This window comes from Myotis myotis, unplaced genomic scaffold (genome assembly GCF_014108235.1).
Source record: "Myotis myotis isolate mMyoMyo1 unplaced genomic scaffold, mMyoMyo1.p scaffold_m19_p_11, whole genome shotgun sequence".
Classification (NCBI taxonomy): Eukaryota; Metazoa; Chordata; class Mammalia; order Chiroptera; family Vespertilionidae; genus Myotis; species Myotis myotis.
In genome coordinates this window covers 44,684,352-44,690,678 of record NW_023416315.1, presented here as the reverse complement: position 1 = coordinate 44,690,678, position 6,327 = coordinate 44,684,352, and positions in this window count along the sequence as shown.

Here is a 6,327-nt window from a genome sequence, read left to right as displayed (position 1 = left end):
AAGATTTATACGATCTGAAGAGAAACCAGAGTATTAGGAAGCCTCACTTTTAAAAGTTGAATAGCAGACATATCTTCTAAGAGGAATTCTCCCACTTCCAATTCTGCCTGAATCATTGTTGGGTAAATATTATTTAAAACACAACTTTCTGTAATTTTGATGACAATCATTTTCAAAATATGTAATAATTACTCTTCAGCAATAGTCTAAGTAAATTTAACCTGATATACCAGGGTCCCGACAGACAGTTTAGTATTTGACCTCTGCCCCTAGCTCCTACAGACCCTGGAGGCAGGTTGGCCTTCCTAGGACTCAGACAGGAGCTGTTGAGCCAGTGAGGTCTTAAAAAATCAGCCATGAAATGCAGTACGAATGATCTAAATTTGTGCCTCTGAAAGAGAATGAGATGCAAATCTGTAGGAATGAATCACTTAGTACACTGCTGCTGGAACATTAATACATGCAAAAGTCTGAGGATTTCGCCAATTCTGAATCAGTTCTGACTCAGGAAGTCTGGGGTGTGTCTTAGGTATCTGCATTTCTCATAAGCTCTCAGGTGACGTCTGTAGTCCACACTTTGTCCAGATGTGTCTGGGAGCCTGGACTTAGTAGATGGTTGACCAAAGTAGACAAGATCAATAGCACATCAGTGGGATCTCCAGAAGAGAAAAAAGAGGAAGTAAACTGGAATCCACTCATCTACACTGTTAATAAAAGAGATGAAGGCAGTGTTCCTTTATTTACACTTTTACTTCTTTGAAGATCAATGCACTTTCTCTTCCTTCTTACTCTCAAAGCTTTTGAGATTTTTTCTGCTCCTTATGCTTTTAAAATTTCTTTTGAATACTCTCTTCTAACCCCTTAGTATTCTGTTAAATATGTTCTGTCATTATGAGGCCAATAAGTGAAAGTTGAATGTAGAAGGCAGGCTGCATTGTATTCAGTGCAAGACATTGAAACATAGCAGGGCTGACCAGAAGCACAGAGAAACACAGAGCGTAAAAAGATATCCAAAGAGGAGACCTAGGCCCTGGCAGGGTAGTTCAGTTGGTTAGAGCGTTGTTCCATTACATCAAGATTGTGGGTTTGATCCCTGGTCAGGGCACATGCAAGCAACGAGCAATGAATACCTAAAAATGTTGGAATAACAAATTGATATCACTCTTTCCTCCTTTATCTGTCTCTCTAAAATCAATTACAAATAAAACTAAAAAAAAGGAGTGATACCTAGACTGAAGACATAAAAGAAAGCCTAGTTCAATACTCTCTGAAAATTATCTTTAGTGCTACCATGAATATATATACGGCCCATTAAGTTTTGACATTAATGCTTTTTTAAAAAGTTATAGACAGTATAAAATACTTTTGTACAATCATTCTTTTTCCACCTACCAGCTTATCTAATATATATAGTAGTCTCTCCTGGGGACCAGCTCAAATGGTCTCTTATAGTTCCTATGAATGGAATAATCCTACCTCAAAGTCTACATTGTTATTTCATGCCTTTATGCTGCTTTTCATCAATATCCAAGAAAGTTAAAGCTGAAAGATGACAAAACTTCAAACAAAAGCAATTATTTTAAAAGAATTACCAAGTAATTGAAGCCTATCAGTGTTCACACTTTCGGAACTTTTATCCTTTCCTGCCAGACCTTGAAGTTTGTCAGATTTTGCTGAGACCTTCATATTAGTGAACATCTGGAGCATGTCATAGTTTGGTCTTATTTTTGCCTAAGAGTTTCTTTGTGGATTTGCCTCCCACAACACATATGGTTTATTTCTTATGTTTATCCTTAGCTTGGCAGGGATTTTTGGTGGCATGTCTCTTTTCATCTCTACTTTTTAAAGGAGTGATCTTGCATAAATTATTATCTTTTTAGGTGTGAATTATGAAAGTGCTTTTTTTCATGTGTTCCTTACAGACTATGAATAAATGCCTGCTCTTACATTTTCTTCTTGTAAATTATATCTTATTACAAGAAATATAATTTCTTCTATACTCTATGTTTTTCAACTTAATTCTGTTTTCGCCAGTTCTTCATCAGCAATTGCTTAGACTATGTCTCACCATTTTTATATATGAAACTCTACTTAATGTGATCTAGTTTATATGAGTTTATATGAAAATAATTATGTCAGTTTTTGGAATATAGTTTATGAAATAATGTATAGAGATGTGTTTTCTTTCCACACACATCTCCAAGCTTGAAAATGTTAACTTGGAAAACTAAGTACAAGTGAGTACTTAGTACAGAAAAACTGGCTAACTCACTTTTAGAATACATCCTTTGGGGTGATGATGGTAGACAGTAGCCCTTAAAATTAGAAATTAAAAGTTGACCTAATTAGAAATTATGATAAATGTGTTGGTATCCTAATTGAATGGAGTTTTATGAGAGGATAAAAGATAAACTCTAAGTTCTTTATCTTTAACTGGGTGTCCCATAGAATTTATCTGGAGAATTTTTATGGGAAAAAGCATGTAGAAAAGTGCTCAAATGAATAATATGACTGAAATAATTGTCATTGTTACAATTTAGAATTTTTGAAATTTTCTTATATGCTCCTTTAACTTGATATTCTTAAATTAGTACATCTAGATATATGTACCAAGTAAATACAAAATATAACTTATATACTCGGAAGTAGCAATTTAATCAAAAGTATTTATAAAGTTGATATAGTTGTATACTTTTATCAAAATACCATTTTGAAGTTTGTTTCACAAAATAATTCATTTCAAATTATAAATTGAATATAACAAAATCATATTAAAATAAAAAATAGGCTTTATAAATACATATGTAATTCAAAAAGTTTTTATTTTGTTTATATAATCAAATATGTGAAGAAACCTCATTTGTATCAATTAAAATATTCTTTTTTGGCCTGAATTCAACTTAAGAAAGATGCATAAAGAAATCAGTACTTTTTCTTTGATTATGTTTTTTGTTGTAAGAGGTAAATTATAGACATCGCTTTGAGTGTTTTGTAACTAAACACTTGACCAACATTTCATATTAATTAATATCTTATAATATCTTATGTCACCAAGTGCCCAAGTTAACAATTGCTTTCCTAAATATACATTGTTTTCAGATGATTAAACTAAAATAATGCTTATTGCATTGGTAATTTTTAAAAGTTTTATAGATTACTTACTTTCACTATATGATGCAACATGTTGAAAACAGGTTCTGTTCTAATTGGATCAAATAAAAAGATTTTAATCTGATGCTTAAAACTTGCTAAATATTAAATCTAGATAAGCCATTTACTGTATTTCTCTCCTGCAGAGCTGGGGTAATAAAACTGTTCTACTTCATTTAAGGAAGATCAAATGAGGTCATGAACATACCTTGAGCATCATGAAGTGATATAAAAAATTTAATATACTATCACCAAACAGAAGTTTTAGTAAAGCTTCATTACACTTCTGCTTCTATTGATTTTATTTACTATTATATTAAACTAGAGGCCCAGTGCATGGATTCATGCACTGGTGGGGTGGCATAGCCTGCAGGGATCAGCCCGCTGTGGGAGTGCTGCTCATTTTGGTCAGCTGCTCATCTTGGTTGTTCCACCATTCAGTCACTGGGCTTTTATATATATATATTATAATATAATACAATGCAATGTATATTAAAGTTTCTATTGTTAGATTTAATATACTGATGTTAATCGATAATTTTATAAAGACATAAACATTTCCTGTAAACAAGTTAAAAATATTACTTCTCAATGTTAAATATAGAGCTACCTGATATTACATAATTTTAGTAAACACTGTCTAATGATAAAGAGGAGCTTAGAAAGAGGTTAGTACGGAAAAAGTTGAAGATTATATTCCAATCTCCATTTAGGGTAAGAGGATTTGTTACTTTTTGAAAGATTAGGGGTTTTTAAATTTAGGGTATTGTTTTTTTTTAATTTTAAAGGGTTTAAAAAGTTAAAGGAGAAACCTTAATAGTGGCAAGTTTCTAATATTAATGACTAGACTATTGTTTTGATAAAAATGTAATAATATTGAGATGAATATTTACTCAAACTTTTCTGAGTGAATATATTTAATAATTGTAAGAATTCAATATACTCTTTGATAGTACACTTCTCCATATGGATACCAGATTTTATTTTTTATGCAGTATAATATTCATTAGGTAATAATTTAACCTCCTTCCCAAACCAAATAAAATGTAACTATTTTCAACAAACATACCACTAGGGTCAAAAATAATGCAAGAAGAAAATGAATAATGTTTCTGAAATTGGTAAATGCCAATAATGCACATTGAACACAGATGTACCATTTTAATTCAGTATTTAAATTCAAATAGAATTTATTGAATGGTATATTGAGACCAATGTTAATTTGTTTATCAGCAATTTAAAACACTGCATGAAAAATATTTAAAGATTAATAAAACTGTTTTTGAAATTCAAAGATGCAAACCTCCTAAAAATTGAGGCATATTAACAAAAAATCCTAAAGTGGAAAAGCTGTTTGTGTTTAAACACAACTTTGTCTAAAAATGCTTAAGCTTCTATAAATGTATTTATAAAAAAGACCAAAGGGTTAAAACATTATAAACTGGGCTACACAAATGACATGGATTTTTAAAAATGTATTTACTTGAGGTATAATGTTTCAGCAAAATGTACAAAGTAAGGATGAAAGTTGAGACTTTAAAACTACCCAAGTTGTGATGATTTGAGTACATTTATAAAAACTTTTACGTAGGCACTGTATAAATAAACAGTGTGTCTACAAGTATAATGTTTACATTAAAAGAAATAAAATACATTCTCTTGTTATATGAGAAAACTTTGACAGTCTCATATAATGGTGATGTGGAGTTGACAAATTCAAGATGTGGCTAGGCCTCCTCACTTTTTAAAAACTTGTTTTTTGCGTGTGTGTAAAAATAAGTCTTAGCTTGTCAGCTATATATGCTAAACTCACTTGCATCATTGTTTAGCCCTGAAATACTCCATCTAGGATTAACCATGAACAAATACAAGTTTCATATTTTAATATCTTTGGTGAAGTCTTTTTAAGCCAAAGAAACTATTTGCAAGTTAGCAAGGTGATGGTGGGAACCTCTGGCTGAGTATGCTAATACTAGATGAGTGAGGTAATGCTGAAGGAAAGTGAACTGTAAGAGAAATTATCTGTGGAATTGTTAGAGCACAGAGGGGTCAACCTGACGAAGCTGTCTTCTCCCAGCCACTCCTCCGTGAAATCCCCAAGTCCAGCTGAAGCGTGGTCCGTTGACCTAGAGAGGAGATCATGGCATAAAGATTAAGTTTGAAGATGGTTGCGGGAACACTGTCTAGTGAGGACTTCAGCTGAGTCGACATAAAAGAGGTCAACATTACGAGGTAAGGTAGGAAAGAAAGCAAAGTGGTAGGGGTGGAAGGAAGCAGAGTGCATGACAACATGTGCCAGATGAGAATGCGTGATACAAATAGAGGGCACTAAACCCAACTCCAGGGGAAAAAAAGAAAAAATGCACCATTTGACTCATAATAGTGGGGCATTTTACTTTTCTTGATGAACCGCATGCTCCATCCATTTGGAATATTTGTTCCCAGGATAAAAGCACTTTTCATGCCTCTTCTCCATCCTCCTTATTTTGTCTATTCAGATCTCCCTTCTTCTATTCATCTGGACAAATCTGTCTTATATTTCAATGTATAGTTTGCATATTACTTATTTTCTGCCTGTGTGTGCTTGTGTATTTGAAATGAAAATCAAGCTCTTTTCTTGGTCAGGTTGACTGTAAAAATGGTCATATGACATGAGGCATGATTTCTGTGGCTTCATTCTCTTTCATTTATAGCTCCTCTTAATATATTAACTCAACAAATGTATGTTTCTTTAAGTATAAGAAAATTGTTATAAATAAAATAATATGATTTTGCAGACTTATTGAAAGATAATGTTTTCTTCTTCATGGAAACATGTTATTTTGTAAATATAAACATTGATTTTTTAAAATAATTACTACAAAGTTAAAATAGAAAGGATGGCTGTCTTTGGCATCAGGCCAGTTATATTTAACACCTTATGACTCACTAAGCCATAAAACTTGCAAGATTTCCATTAAAGTGAAATTAAATTGTGTATAAAAAGTGAATTCATAAAACAAAGGTTTCAAAATATTATGCTATTCACTCCATGTTAATTCTGACATAACCTTCAGGATCATTGATTTCAATAACAAATTTGCAGACATCTTTGTAGGTCCTGAATAAAACCAAAATGATTATGATAATGACACCTTGTAGAGTTTCATCCCCATATTTTCTCTTTAGGCATGACAT